The sequence below is a fragment of the Octopus sinensis genome, linkage group LG2 (assembly GCF_006345805.1).
Source record: "Octopus sinensis linkage group LG2, ASM634580v1, whole genome shotgun sequence".
NCBI classification, from domain to species: Eukaryota; Metazoa; Mollusca; class Cephalopoda; order Octopoda; family Octopodidae; genus Octopus; species Octopus sinensis.
This window is the reverse complement of record NC_042998.1, coordinates 152,045,968-152,062,509: the sequence shown is the minus strand read 5'-3', so window position 1 is coordinate 152,062,509 and position 16,542 is coordinate 152,045,968.

Below are 16,542 nucleotides of genomic sequence, written 5' to 3'. Positions count from 1 at the left end.
TGTTGTTGTTGTTGTTATTATTATTATTATTATTATTATTATTATTATTATTATTATTATTATATAAGGCGGTGAGCTGCAAAATCGTTAGCACCCTGGACGAAAGGCTTAGTAGTATTTTACCTGTCGGTACGTTCTGAGTTCAATTTCCGTCGAGGTCTACTTTGCCTTTCATCCTTTCAGGTTCGATAAAATAAGTACCAGTTGAACACTGAGATCTATGTAATTGACTCATCCCTTCCCCGCAAATAGCTTTGTGGCAAAATTTGAAACCATTATTATTATTGTTGTTGTTTTACTTCTCAGACCGCTCGGTTTTGTTTGCCCTGGTTGATTCTGTGAGAGCGGACATCAGCCTCTTTCCGCACATTATAAGCATTGATACTTGGTTGTTAATTATTGTGGAAGACATTAAACATCCAAGTATCAGGTTCAAAATCTTAGCTGTCTCCAACTGTTCGGTTATTTGGTCTTGCTCTGCTCTCATGTCAATTCCAATTTCTCTGACATAATTCTCAAACTTGGTTATTAGTGCTCCGTGTGTCCCTACAACTACCTGCAATGGCAGACACTCTCCTCATAGACCACATCTTACTATTTCGTCTTTTAGCAGTTTGTACTTATATATGGATGACATCCATATATAACAGATGGTTTAATTTTCCTCCACTTATCAAGGTATATCCCGCTGTCACTTTCCGTAGTACCAGTGTGAGGGTTATCGTACAAATCACAAACAACAATGGTGATAGGCTATCTCCTTGAAATATGCCTCACTTGATCCTCGCCAAATATTTTTCACATGAAACTGACTTTGTATTCCAGTTCTTCATTGATCTCCTAATAAAATTTGATGTTATCAGGCACCTGTACTAGCTCAAGATTTTCTAGAATCCAGGAATGGGGGACCATGTCATACACTTTCTTATAATCGATTTTTCCCAGGTTAGTAAGTTATTATTATTATTATCATCATTATATGTTTTTGTTTTGCTTTGTATTTGTACAACTCCACTCCAAATCTCACACAGACCTCAAGAGACAGCAAGTTAGAAGTTCAAGTTTGTTTGTTTCAAAATTTGAGATTACATACACAGAATTTTACGTAGGATATGGGCAGGTTCCATGAACACTATTTTTTGGATGTCTGCCATTTTGGGGTTTCCTGGCCTCTGAGCTACATAGTAATCAGCCCCTCTTACTATCATTCCCAAGGCATCTATGCCAACGGGTATTGTTTTAGTCTTGAGATTCCACATCTTGCCAATTTCTATTTCGAGATCTTTATAGTTGCTCAGCTTTTGGTAGGTTTTAGACAGATACATTTATGTCGATTTTATCATGGGGCAGGTCCAAGTTTTTGCAAATTGTCCAGTGAATATACTCTCCAGCTCTATCATGCCTGTTGAGATACTCTGTAGGTGCAAAAAACCTACACATGGAGACATGATCGATTATATCATTTTGTTGCTTACATACATGCCATGGGCTATTGCCGTTCTTTAATATGTTGGCCTGGTAGCTCTTTGTAGGAAGGCCTTGAACTTGGCCTGCTATGATAAACTCTACAATTTTCTTCTTCTTCTTCTTCTTCTTCTTCTTCTTCTTCTTCTTCTTCTTCTTCTTCTTCTTCTTCTTCTTCTTCTTCTTCTTCTTTCTTCTTCTTCTTCTTCTTCTTCTTCTTCTTCTTCTTCTTCTTCTTAGCATCTTTTGCAATTCAGTTTCCATTTCTTACCGAGTGTCTTCTTGACACCTAGGGCAGAGAAACGTACTGTATACATAGGGAGGCCATTAAAATAAACACATCAGATTGTTCATTTACAAAGTCAAGTGATAGAGAAAAAGGGAAACACAGAGAGGAAAATGAAAATTAAAAAAGATAAAGGAGTAAACAAATAAAGGGGAGAAAGGAAGGAACATTCACAGTGACAATGCTCTTCTTAATATGTGTGACGTACCAGTTAAGACAATAAGCTCTTCTCAGTATGTATGACGTACCATTTAAGACACTATGCTCTTCTCAATATATATGACGTACCAATTAAGACAACATGCTCTTCTCAGTATGTGTGACGTACCAGTTAAGACACTATGCTCTTCTCAATATATATGACGTACCAGTTAAGACAACATGCTCTTTTCAATACGTGTGATGTGCCAGTTAAGACAATATGCTCTTCTCAATATGTGTGACGTACCAGCTTAGACAATATACTCTTCTCAATATGTGTGACGTACCAGTTATAACAATATGCTCTTCTCAATACATGTCGTGTACCAGCTTAGACAATGTGATCTTCTCAATACCTGTGACGTACCAGCTTAGACAATCTGCTGTTCTCAATACGTGTAACGTACCAGTTAGGATAATAAGCTTTTCTCAATACATGTGACATACCAATTTAGACAATATGTTCCTCTCAGTACGTGTGATGTACCAGTTAAGACAATAAGCTCTTCTCAATACGTGTGATGTAGCAGTTTAGACAATATGATCTTCACAATACCTGTGATGTACCAGCTGAGATAATATGCTCTTCTCAATATGTGTGACGTGCCAGTTAAGACAATATGCTCTTCTCAATGCGTATGACAAACCAGCTTAGGCAATAAGCTCTTCTCAGTACGTGTGACGTACCAGTTAAGACAATATACTCGTGTCAATACCTGTGACGTACTAGCTTAGACAATATTCTCTTCTCAATACGTGTGACGTACAGTATGTTCTTCTCAGTGTGTGACGTTAGCTCTTCTCAGTACGTGTGATGTAGCAGTTAAGACAATATGCTCTTCTTAATATGTATGACGTTCCAGTTAAGACAATATGCTCTCCACAATACGTGTGACATACAAGTTAAGACAATATGCTTTTCTCAATATGTGTGACGTGCCAGTTAAGGCAATTGTGACGTACTAGTTAAGAGAATTCTGGCGTACCAGTTCAGACATTATTATTATTATTATTATTGAGTGAGCGAGCAGAGCATGCCATCAAAGTGACACTGGGGTAAAATATACGAAGCCCAGTATACCCATCATGACTACCTGTCTGATAAGGGTACACCAGGCACATGCATCACAACCATATGTGCGCGACATGGTGATCTCATATCAAGATAAACAGCACATGACCTTGCAAGTGGAGCCCAGTTAGAATTTTCTTCAGATCGAGTAACCCATCCCGCTCAAAAGGTCCCTGAATAAGGGTTGTTTAAGGACGTTGAACGAAACACCCATGTTTCCAGAGGTGAATTATTCAAACCCCAAAGAATCCTTCTCAACACATGGCTATGATGCTCCCCCACTACTTCTGCTCGTGATCAGAGATGCACATATCGTCAGCCACTAAGGGACATGCTCAACTGGTTATGGTCAAACAACTGACAAGCAAATCTGTGGTATTGAGCAGAATATTTGCTGTAGCCCATCTTTTATACCAAGACAAAACAATGTACATGATAACACTTCCAATCAGTTAAGATCAAAAGCCATGAGAGCCACTGCCTCGTACTGCATCAGGGCATTTATTATTATTATTATTATTAATATTATTATTATTATTGAGTGAGAGAGCAGTACATGCCATCAAAGTGACGCTGGGGTAAAATATACGAAGCCCAGTATACCCATCTTGACTACCCGTCTGATAAGGGTACACCAGGCACATGCATCACAACCATATGTGCGTCACATGGTGATCTCATATCAAGATAAACAGCGCATGACCTTGCGGGTGGGGCCCAGTTAGAATTTTCTTCTGGTTGGGTAACCCATCCCACTCAAAAGGTCCCTGATTAAGGGTTGTTTAAGGATGTTGAATGAAACACCCATGTTTCCAGAGGTGAATCATTCAAACCCCAAAGAATCCCTCTCAACACATGGCTATGATGCTCCCCCACTACTTCTGCTCATGATCAGAGATGTACATATCGTTAGCCACTAAAGGACATGCTCAAATGGTTAAGGTCAAACAACTGACAAACAAATCTGTGGTACTGAGCAGAATATTTGCTGTAGCCCATCTTTTATACCAAGACAAAACAATGGACATGATAACACTTCCAGTCAGTTAAGATCAGAAGCCATGCCTGGTACTGCATCAGGGCATTCATCATCATCATCGTCGTCGTCGTCGTCGTCGTCGTCGTCGTCATTATTATTATTATTATTATTATTATTATTAAAGTTATCTATAATTACCTCTCTAACATTTTTTCGGAAATTCTTTTGCATGGTCAATAAATAGAAGAAAACTGCGGTAAGGGAAGTCCCGTCCTTAAGCATAAGGATAAGTTGAAGCAATCACTAAAGTTTCTACACCTTAATTTGACATCTTGGGAAAGTCATTACCTAGATCGATCGGCAAGGCGTAAAATGTGTTATTATACATTAAAACAATTTGAGTTGAAGAAACAGAACAATAAAGGAATTATATCCTACAATCAACAGACTCATCGCCCAATCCCAAGCAAAATCAAAATTATCAGCGTCTCTATTGTGACTTTACAGCAAAATCCATACTTGGACTTAATATATATTCATGCATCCATCGCATATAGGCGCAGCTTCTTTTATTTGTAAAGTTATTTTCTCTCTCTCTTTCTCTCTCTCGCTTGTTTTAAATCTACTCCTAATACTTATATGTCAAAATTAACGGAAGTGAACTTCATTATTATTAACTATAATATATTAATTTGTCATGGCTAGATAGGCGGTAAGGTCGACGTGAAGCTATGATACTCCAGTTATTTGTAAGTTAAGGTTTTACAAATCTTTTAATCTTCTGTCAAGTACATGTACGTTTCTTTGTCATTCCAATTTTTTACAGTCTGTCTGTAATGATCTTGTAAACCAGTTCTTTTTCCAGGTACTTTTTATTCAGAGGAATGTTTCAGAGGAATGTGAAATTACAAGATCTATTTGCAGTGTTCCCAATGCTATTTTTCTTAGTGTCTTTTAATATCATCGAACCTATGTCAGAAAGGCAATTATAGATAACTTTTAGTGTGTTACTATTAGAGATCTCGTGGTATTTATGTGCGCGTTCAAAGTGGGGGTCTATAAGTTTCAGAATTCATCTAGCTAAAGTTGCAGCCACGTTCATGTTGTATGGAAAGTTATACCACAATATTTTTCTATGTCTGTGTCTTTTCGGACATCCAAATTTGGTTAGATATAGGTTATATTGTTCTTAAAAGGAGATCTTTCCAAAGCGGCATCGTAATATGGAGCTGCCTTTTGGAAGGTTGCGTCATGAAAGGAGAGATTGTAAATACGCCTACTTATTAACTAATTAGTGGTGGATGGTTAGAGAGCATCTATCGATGACAGCTGTATCCTCATTAGGTTTGTGAGAAGGCTTATATTTGTTTCTGTTAAGGTTCATATTAATATCTAAGAAATAAACTTCTTTAAGATTAGTATTGTGATTTTAAAACTGAGTTGCATGCATGTGTACATGCGTTTCCTCGTCCTTCTTATCCTCGTCCTCCTTATCCTCGTCTTCATCCTCCTCCCCTTCCTCCTCTGTCTCCATGATTCTTTCTCTGCCACTAAGCCTAGTATGTGCACTCATAACTTCTTAACTTTCTCAGTATCTGTCTTTGCCCCCTCTCTTTCTTTCCCTTCCTATGTGCGATGTAAAGGGTGACTGGACACTTTAAGTAAGTAACCGACACACGAACGAACGAATCAACCAACCAACCAACATTTATATCGGCTATTATTTGAGTATTAACAATATATAACAACATATAACGATATGTATTTTATATCACATAATGTATAACAATATATAAACAATATATTGAGTATATATTCTTACTGAGATATAATGAGTGATTTTCATGGTTGTAGTTAAAGTGGTGGTAGTGGTGGTGTGGTATTGGGTATAGAAGTTTTGGTGATTGTGAGGATTGTGGTAGCGTTTGTTATTGTTGGTGGTGATGGTAATGACGGTGGTGGTAATAGTGATGGTGAATATGCTAATTGCAATAGTGGTTGGGGATGAGGATGAAGGTAGTTGTAGTGATGATCGTGGCGCTGGTGTTGGCGAAAATTGTGATGGCGGTACTGGTGATGGAGACGATGGTAGTTGTAATGGTAGTGATAAGTCTGGTGATGTGTTGAGGTGGTGATCATGGGAGGAATAGAGTTACTGCGATGGAGATTTGACGGAAAGAACTGAAGAGAGAACGGAAATGAGATCCATTGTCGTCATAGTCGTAGTGAATATATGGCTTCAACCATTTCCTTAAGTAAATAATGATGTAGTGGTGGTGGTGATGGTAGTAATGGTGGTGGTACTAATGGTGATGGTGTTGGTGGTGGTGAGAGTGGTGGTGGGTGTGATGATGATGGTGGTGATATTGGGGTGGTAGTGGTGGCGGTGGTGGTGGTCAAGATGATGTTGGTGGTGGTGGTGACTGCAAAATTTGTGTTAGAGATGATGATGCTATTGATGATGATGATTGATGATGATGATGATGATGATGATGATGATGATGATGATGATGGTGATGATGATGATGATGATGATGATGATGATGGTGATGATGATGATGAGGACGATGATGAGGATGTGCTGATGATGGTCTAGTTATAAATCGGCAGTAATTGAGTAGATCTATAATGAACCGTGTTCTTGCTATAGCCATCCTGATGAAATAGACTGTGTTATCTAATGTGTTCTTTCTGAAACCAATAGGGGCAGTTTTGAAGGTAATTTGGTTGTTATTTCAAGCTGGTGGAGTGGTCATGTTCAGGCTCAGCTCAGGCTGGCTTATGTTGTTGCTGCTTAGTTCAGCCGTAACAGAGCAGACCCGTGAACAAAGTTATTCCAACAGTAACCATCTCCTATTTTTCTGTGCAATGAATCTTTCCTAAGACGGTTGGCTGTGAATTGGGGGAAATTTGATAGACCAATAGAGGATCAATGATCAAAGATAATGTAGTTATGACCATCCTGTGCTCTCAAGCATTGTCTATTTAGGAGTACATTTATTCAGTATATCACACTGTTGTCAAAACAGTAGGTTATAACTTGAAGGAGATTTTGCAGCTTTTTTTCGCGAGCTGTTATTGTTTAGGCCTAATCAATCTGTGGTCAATGGAATTCTATCCGTGATCAACCTGTGTCTAAGGGCAGGTAATCCAGTGCCACGTGATGAGAAAATATCTTATTCTTGAACAGTAGGCTGTGGTATGAGGGAAATTTAGTTTCTGCTTCTAGTAGGTTGACCGGTCATGTTCATGCTCAGTGTTGTCTCGGTTCGTGGTGGTGGGTCGGTCGTAGGAGGATGTGTTGATTGTAAAATAGATTGGTGTTTACAGTGGGGGTGAAGTGGGGTGAGCAAATATAACGACAGCGTTGATGTCATGTAGTAATAGTGGTAGTGGTGGTGGTGGGGTAGGGTTACTGCATCGGTAGTGTTACTGTTGTAGTGTTTGTGGCGGTGTTGCTGTCCATGAAGTATCAGTAATTTTAACTACTTACATCAGTGATGATGATGATGATGATGTATGGGTAATAGTAGGAGTGGTAGTTTCAGCTGTTGAAGTGGTAGCGGTGGATTGTTTTAGATTCTGGAATGTTGAATGTGGTATAAAGGTAAAATAGAAAAGATGGTGGGCCAGTACAAATATAATGAATACTTCATTTCTTCCTCCAACACCACCGTCGCAGTGATGACGATGACGACGACAAAGACGACCAAAACCTGCTTCAGAGCCGCTCCTAATACGGTTAGGACCGACTCCACTAACGACTTTACCGAATCTCGACTTGCCTTAATCTCATTTCCTAAACAGTATTGGTAGCCTTCTATAATCTCTATCTTCCTCTTCATTTCTCTCTCTCTCTCTCTCTCTCTCTCTCTCTCTCTCTCTCTCTCCTATTCTGTTGTGTACATGTACCTGTATATGTATGCATGTACATACGTAAGTATGTATGTATATGAGTGTTAGTACAATGTGTGTCTATGTATACACACACACACACACACACACACACACACACATATATATATATATATATATATATATATATATATATATATATATATATACATATATATACATAAATATACACATATACATTTATATACACACATATCTGCGTACATATTATTTTAGCGAGTATATGTGTGCGATATATTTGTATATATCTACGTATGTAGCTAGATATATGCCTACACGCACGCAAATACACACACTTAGCTATGCGTGAGTGTATGTGTTCGCGTGAGACCGTGAAACTGAGAGAAAGACGTAGGCGGGGTTTAAGTTATGAGTCGGAAGAACAAGTAAAGATGGTAGAGAGATAGTACGATATATCTACATGTCTAGATGTATTTCACTAGTATCTATTTGAAACATAGAAACAACACACTCGCACACATAAATATATGAATGTGAACGTGTCTTTTGGTGTGTGCATGCAAACATATTAGTATATAGGTCTTCTCTGAAGAGTTGTAAGTTGTACCGTCTATCCTTAATATTAGAAGAAAAAATATCAATTACCCCTATTCTGTAATAGAGTTCTCTTAGTGTATATCACTACGACCATCTAATCGATATGTATATATGTATGTATTTATCTGTATGTCTGTCTAACTGTCTGTATCTATCTATCTATCTATCTATCTATCTATCTATCTATCTATCTATCTATTTCGCTCTTTCTCCTCCCCTCTCTCACTATACTTATATACATATATACATACATATATACATACATGCATACATACATACATACATACATACATACATACATACATACATACATACATACATACATACAAACATACATACATACCTACATACATACATACATATACATATACATATATCCATACATACATACAAACATATACAACTTAAATACCTTCACGGCGAAACAGCTCCGATAACAAGCATGTTTTGTAAAAGACAAATCAACTGGTTCTCGACCCTCTCAAACACTGAAAATGAGCCAAAACCTGCCAGAAGCGGCGTAAAAAAATATAGTAAACAAACCACCGCTCCCGCCATCGCTAAATTCCAGTGTGTCTCCAAATTTAGCTGACTCAGTTAAATACATCCAACTCAATATATCCTACTCTAAACAGTTTAAAATTCCAATTCGCAATAAATTTTGCCACTTTCGCGAAGCTTTCGTTGAACAACAAACCATTCCCAAGAAGAGTGAGAAAAAATCCAACCTATCTAATGTTTAAGGTTATCAACGATGTTGCTGAAGAGCACATGGTGTCATGTGATGTTAATTACTGGAATATTAAAACTCTTATATACACAGCCGTTATTACTTTTAAAGAACACCTAGGAGAAATCTACAGTGAACAAAATAACGAAATTATTAAACGGAAACAATCTACATGGAAAACAAAACTTAAAGAAATCATCAACAACGTGCGCCGCCATATAAAATGTAAGGAGAAAAATGAGTTTACACCTCACCAACTCTACCTTAGACAAAAATTTACGAAACTTTATGCCAACTCTTCACATCGAGCTCTTGAGAGAAAGCTAATCATTTTCAAACATGAACTCAAGACGACGAGAGAGAAACTCCGCTATCGCATGCACATTTTTGAACGAGCCAATATCAATCGCAAGTTTGCTTCCAACCCACAAGCATTATACAGAAAGAAGGAAAACATTACCATTAAGAAAGCTCCCTCCCAAGATCTATAATCATTCTGGTCAAAAATTTGGAACGAAAAGAAAGATTTCAACCTGAATGCATCATGGTTAAAAAATATAACTACCAGGATAACGTTCTTCAAAACGGTTCTGATCCTAAATGCAGATTCTGCGACAGATTTGACGATACAATAGACCATCTCGTATGTTGTGCTGATACCAAACGAATACAAAAATCGCCACGATAGGATAGGACAGTATTTATATTGGAAAATAAGTAAACACTACAAAATCAGCAATCCTGCTTATTGGTATGAACATCATCCTGACCCAGCCGTTGAAGGTAAAAATGAGAAAGATCCAGGCTAATCGACCAGACATAGTTATTAAAGACAATGAAGAAAATACTTGTAGACTAATAGATGTAAGTGTTCCCACTAATTAAAATATATCTGTCAAAGAATTTGTAAATATAATAAGAACCTGGAAATTGAAATACAAAAGATGTGGCATCTTAAAACGAGAACTGTTCCAGTTATTGTAGGTGCCTTAGGTATCATAAAAAAAGGATATCAGAAACATCTAGTTAAGATCCAAGGAGAACCATGTCTCAGAAAAATCCAAAAGATTGTATTGACAATCCTTAGAAAAACATACAGTTCTTTATTTAAGAGATGAGGAATTATGTACATTATTTACGCTATTTACATTATTTACATTTGATGGATATTTGTCCTCATGTTGTATATGTATATGTGGCAACGGTTCTCGCCATTTTTTAAAATTTTGGAATCTATTTTTTTCGAGAATTCTATTTTTGAATCATTTTGGAATCTATTTTTTTTTCTAGTTAATTTTAGTTAATTTTTGTTTATTTTCTGATCATTAAAATGGAATGTCAAGTTAAGAAAAACAAGCATTTTCGACATCTTCTTTTTGTTTTTAATCAATGTTCTAAGTCCTCAAAAGCTGCTCGCGACATTTGTGCTGTGTATAGAGAGGGTGCCATAGCTGAAAGAACCGCTCGTGATTGGTACACCAAGTTCAAAAATGGAAATTTTGACCTCAAATACGCACCTCGTTCTGGCCGTCCAGTTCGATGAAGAGTCATTAAACCAACTTTTGCACGAAAATTCTCGTCCAATAACAATGGAGCTGGCAGAGAAAATGGATGCTCCCATACTGCTATAGAGAAACATCTTCACTCGATGGGAAAGGTTCAGAAGTATGGAGCATGGGCTCTGCATGCTTTAAGTGACAACGACAAAAATCAAGGAGCTACAATCTCCGCTGGTTTGCTTGCTCGTCACCGCTCAACTCATGGACACAAACAACGATTTCTTTACCGAATCGTTACTGGCGACGGAAAATGATGCCTGTACATCAATATGAATCAGCGTAAGGAATGGCTTAGCCCCGGTAAACAAGCGACACCGCTCTTGAAACAAGATCTTCATCCGCGTAAAACGATGTTGTGCGTATGGTGGGACTAGAAAATGATTATCCATTACGAATTGCTTGAACGGAACCAAACGCTCAACATGGAACTCTATGTTCAACAGATGGAACGACTCAACACGGCTATTCAAGAGAAAAGACCTACTCGGCAACATGGAGTTCTTCTGCTGCACGACAACGCCCGCCCTCATATCGCCAATATGACCAAGGAAGACATTCAAACGCATGGCTGGGAAGTGCTTCCACACCCGCCGTACTCTCCTGGTTTGGCACCAACGGATTTCCACCTCTTTCGATCTCTTTCAAATGCTATGCGCGGAATTTCGTTCAATACTGATGGAGAATTGAGAGTTTGGTTGGATCAATTTTTCGAGTTGAAATCGAGTGATTTCTACCAACGAGGTATTGAAAATCTTGAAATTATTGATTGATTAGTTGTTATTTTATTAAACCTTTTAAAAAATTTAAATTTAAAAAACGGCGGGTACTTAGTTGCCAACCCAATATAGAATTCTTTAACAACAATAAAGTAATCGAAGTTTCGATAACTAACCCATCATCATACAGTTCAATGAAGGCTTAGCTAGCTGAAGCTTCGAAGCCAGTGCAATACTATCCCTGTTATAGAATAATAAATTTCTACTCTATCAAAAGTAATGAGTAACCCTTCAGTTTAATATAAAATTCTTTATTATTACAACATAAAGAAGCATTAATATATATCCATAGCAATCAATCAATCAGTCAATCAATAAATCAGTCAATCATTCAATCACTTAAATTTCGTCGTGAATACATTAGCGGAAAGTGGAGACTAGAGAGAGGAAAGACGTGGTATGAACACAGACCGCAGAGAGTGGTGGATTCGGAGACTAGCGAAATCCTCTGCCATTATTATCATTATTATTATTACTTAACTCTTCATAGTAAGTTAGTAACCTAGTAACAATAATGATAATGCTGTGATGCAGTACCACACAGTGGCTCCATGACTTCAGATCCTAACTGGCTGGAAGTGTTATCATGTACAATAGATGGGCTACAGCAAATATTCTGCTCAATACCACAGATTTATTTGTCAGCTGTTTGACCTTAACCAGTTGAACATGTTCCTCGGTAGCTGATGATATGTGCATCTCTGGTCACGAGCAGAACTAATGGGGGAGCATCATAGCCAAGTGTTCAGAGGAATTCTTGGAGGTTTGGATAATTCACCTTTGGAAACATGAGTGTTTCATTCAACATCTTTCAACAACCCTTATTCTGAGACCATTTGAGCGGGATGGGCTATTCAACTTGAAGAAAATTCTAACTGGGCCCCACCTGCAGTGTCATCTGCTGTTTACTTTGACATGAGAACACCATGTCGCGCACATATGATTGTGATGCCTGTGCCTGGTGTAACCTTATCTGACAGTTAGTCAATAATAATAATAATAATAATAATAATAATAATAATAATAATGATGTGGTGAGGGGGATGAAACCGTATGGTACATCGTTAGCGAATGCCCGAAATTGTCACAACGCGAATACAAAAGACATGACAATGTGGCAAGACTGATCCATTGAGAGCTGTGTGGAAACCATGGCCTACAAAAAGCAAAGACGTGGTAGAGCAAGCTCCAGAGGGAGTCACCGAGAATGAAAATTGCAAAATCCTGTGGAATACAATGATCCAGTGCTATCACCCGACCATGCAGCGGAAACCGGACATTGTTGTGATGAATAGAAAAGAAAGAACATGTATGATAATCGACATAGCATGTCCAGGTAACAACAGGATCAAAAAGAAGGATGAAAACCTGAACAACTATGATGATGTGAAATGAGAAATACGAAAGTTGTTGTCATTGAAGAGAGTAGACGTGGTACCAATAGTAATTGACGCACTTGGAAGTATCAGCGTTCAACTACTAACATGGCTAAAAAGAAATTACTGCAAATGGAAAGGTAAAGCACCTACAAAAATCTGCATTGTTTGAAATTGCAAGAATTCTTCGCGGGGTTCTGGGAGCATGACCAGTAAACAAGTGTCACCTTAGTCTGCTGGCTGTGGACGACTGACACTTTCCACCATACCCTGTAAAATAAGTAGAGTTTTGATCAAATAATAATAATCTTTTCTACTATAGGTACAAGGCCTGAAATTGGTGGTGGGAGGGCTTGTCGATCACATCGAGCTCAGTACGTAACTGGTATTTACTTTATAGATCCCCGAAAGGATGAAACGCACAAGGCCTGAAATTTATGGATAGGGGACTAGTCGATTACATCGACCCCAGTATTTCAGTGGTACTTAATTTATAGAGCCCGAAAGCGTGAAAGGCAAAGTCGACTTCGGCGGAATTTGAACTCAGAACTTAAAAATGGAAGAAATGCCGCTAAGCATTTCGCCCGACCTGCTAACGATTCTGTCAGCTCACCGCCTTCATCATAATAATAATAATCCTTTCTACTATAGGCACAAGGCCTCAAATTTGTGGGTAGGGGACTAGTCGATTAGATCGATCCCAGTGTTTCACTGGTACTTAATTTATAGATCCCGAAAGGATGAGAGGCGAAGTCGACCTCGGCGGAATTTGAACTCAGAACGTAGCGACAAGCGAAATACCCATTTCTTTACTACCCACAAGGGGCTAAACACAGAAAGGACAAACAAGGACAGACAAACGGATTAAGTCGATTATATCGAGCCCAGTGCGCAACTGGTACTTAATTTATCGACCCCGAAAGGATGAAAGGTAAAGTTGACCTCGGCGGAATTTGAACTCAGAGCGTAACGGCAGACGAAATACAGCTACGCATTTCGCCCGACGTGCTAACGTTTCTGCCAGCTCACCGCCTCAATCACAACAGTAGCAACAACATCAACAGCAACAACAACAGCAAAGATAATGATGATGATGATGATGATGATTTCGCCACAAGTATTGCGAAACGGCAGGTGTCTTCAACAGCTTGTGAGTTGGATTTGGTTGACGGAAACTGAAAGAAAACCGTCGTACACACACATTGGTGTGTGTGCCCTCGTGTCTGAGTTTGCTCTCCACTTTCCCTCTACCGCTAGACAAACGGTGTTGGTGAGTTTACGTTCCTGTAACTCACCGATTCGGCTAAAGAGACCAATAGAATAAGCAACAGGCTTTAAAAGCGAAATAAGTGCTGGGGTTGATTCTTCAAGTAAAAATTCTTTAAGGCATTGGCAAGAAAGTAATTTAGTTTGTGTGTGTGTGTGTGTGTGTGTGTGTGTGTGTGTGTGTGTGTGTGTGTGTGTGTGTGTGTGTGCGTGTGTGTGTGAGTGAAATATTATCATTATTGAAAAGAATTTTGCACACTTCGAAATAAATAGTAATTTGATGGTGCAAGTTCAGGGCTGCATAGCTGATGTGACATCATTTCCCAACCAAGCCCCAAAAATTTTTCACGAGTTAGCAAAGATGTGTGTGGTTAGTGTTGTCATGGTGGACCATGATTCCTTCACGATCTGCCATTTCTGGCCGTTTTTTTTTTTTACTGCTTCCTTCAGTCCCATTAGTTGTTAACAGCAAACATCCGAATTGATCGTTTGTTTCCTTGGAAGCAGTTCAAAATACATAATACCTTTGTAATTAATCCCTGCAAATTGACAACATGAACTTTTTTGATGCAATCCAGCTTTCGATGTGGTTTGTGCTGGTTCATTACGCTTGGACCATGATCCATTTTTTATCACCAGTGATAATTCGTTTCAAAAATAGTTCGATTTCATTGCGTTTAAGATGCATATCGCTAATATTGATTCGTTGTGTTAAGTGAATCTCTTTCAATTTATGTGGAACCCAAATATCAAGCCACTTAATGAGTTCAAGGCATTTTAAGTGATTTTCAATTGCTGTGTGTGATACATTTAACCTCTCTGCAATCCCTCGCTCAGTTTTATGACAACCAGGTTCAATTATGGTTTTGAGTCGGTTATCATCATCTTTAGTATGTCGACCAGAACGTTGGTCATCTTTGAGTGAAAAATCTCCAGAACGGAATTTTTAAAAGCACTTCTGACATGTGCGTTCTGTTGAGCTATCAACACCATAAACTTCACAATTCTCTTTGTGAGCCTCAGCAGTTTTCTTGCCTTCACGGAAACAAAAAGAGCAAAATATGGCGAAAATGTTCGTTTTTGTACTCCATGTTACAATTGACACTGAATTAACAGCTGTAAACAAAATTACGCGCAATTTGCTTCTAAAGTAAGCTAAAAATAATGGCTATCAAATGTCAATAGGAAAAAAATCATAACATTGACAAAAGTGATTTAAAAAAAAAAACCTGACTATCTATTTCCGAAAAATGAAATTACTTTCTTGCCAACCCAATATATATATAGGTGAAATTTGTTGATTTTATTAAATTATATTTCACCCTCTGTAATGTGTATATATATATATATATATATATATATATATATATATATATATATATATATAACATGTATACACATATATATGCATACTTATGCACGAATGTGCTTGCATATATATATATATATATATATATATACAGACACACACATATGTATGTATGTATATGTCTATGTATGCATGCATACATGCATACACGCACACTGTTTCGTATGCAGGCAATTTACACAAACTGTGTTGTCTGTTCACCAGATAGATGATATTCGACCTTTCATAAATTGATTGCGGGACACAAAATCTAGTGACAAAAATATGTGTGCGTGCGTGCGTGTGTGTGTGTGTGATATTTGCAATATTTAAAAAGTCAGTCGCTTGTGTCAGCGAATTGTTGTGCGGTAGGAAATTGGTGTCTCTCAAGTGTCTCTTCGTACAATAGAGTTGACGGCTTCACTGCTGAAGAGAGATTGACGTCAGAGTTAAGGATCAGGGAATGGGAAGGGTTGTGCACTATATATGGTTTTGGAAGAAGGAAGGGGTTAAAGAGAATACTGCAAGTGAGAGGGATGGTGAGTGTTACAGACAGACTGAATAAGATAAGGAGAAAGCGAGAGAGTGAAAGAGATAGAGATAAGCAGAGAAAGTAAATAGGATACAGAGTAAATGAGAGAGAGAACGGAGGGAGAATGAGGTTGGACAGTCAAAAAGAGGCAGAAGATTTGACGACCTAGCTTCTTAAAAGGCGACATAGATTTAGTTTGTTGGAACGCGCCTCGATCACTAGATAGCCGTAAAGAAAGAAAGAAGGATAGACAGAAAGAAAGAAAGAAAACAATATAGACAGATTGGTAGATAGGTAGGTAGGTAGGTAGGTAGGTAGGTAGGTGGATGGATGGATGGATTAGAGGGGGATGGATGGCTATCTAGATGTAGCGGGAACTGAATGTGAGAAAGAAGTAAAAGATATACAGAGTCAACTCTGGAGAAAGAGAATGGGATAATGAGGAAAAACGGCTTGAAAGAGAGGAGAAACAGTCAAACA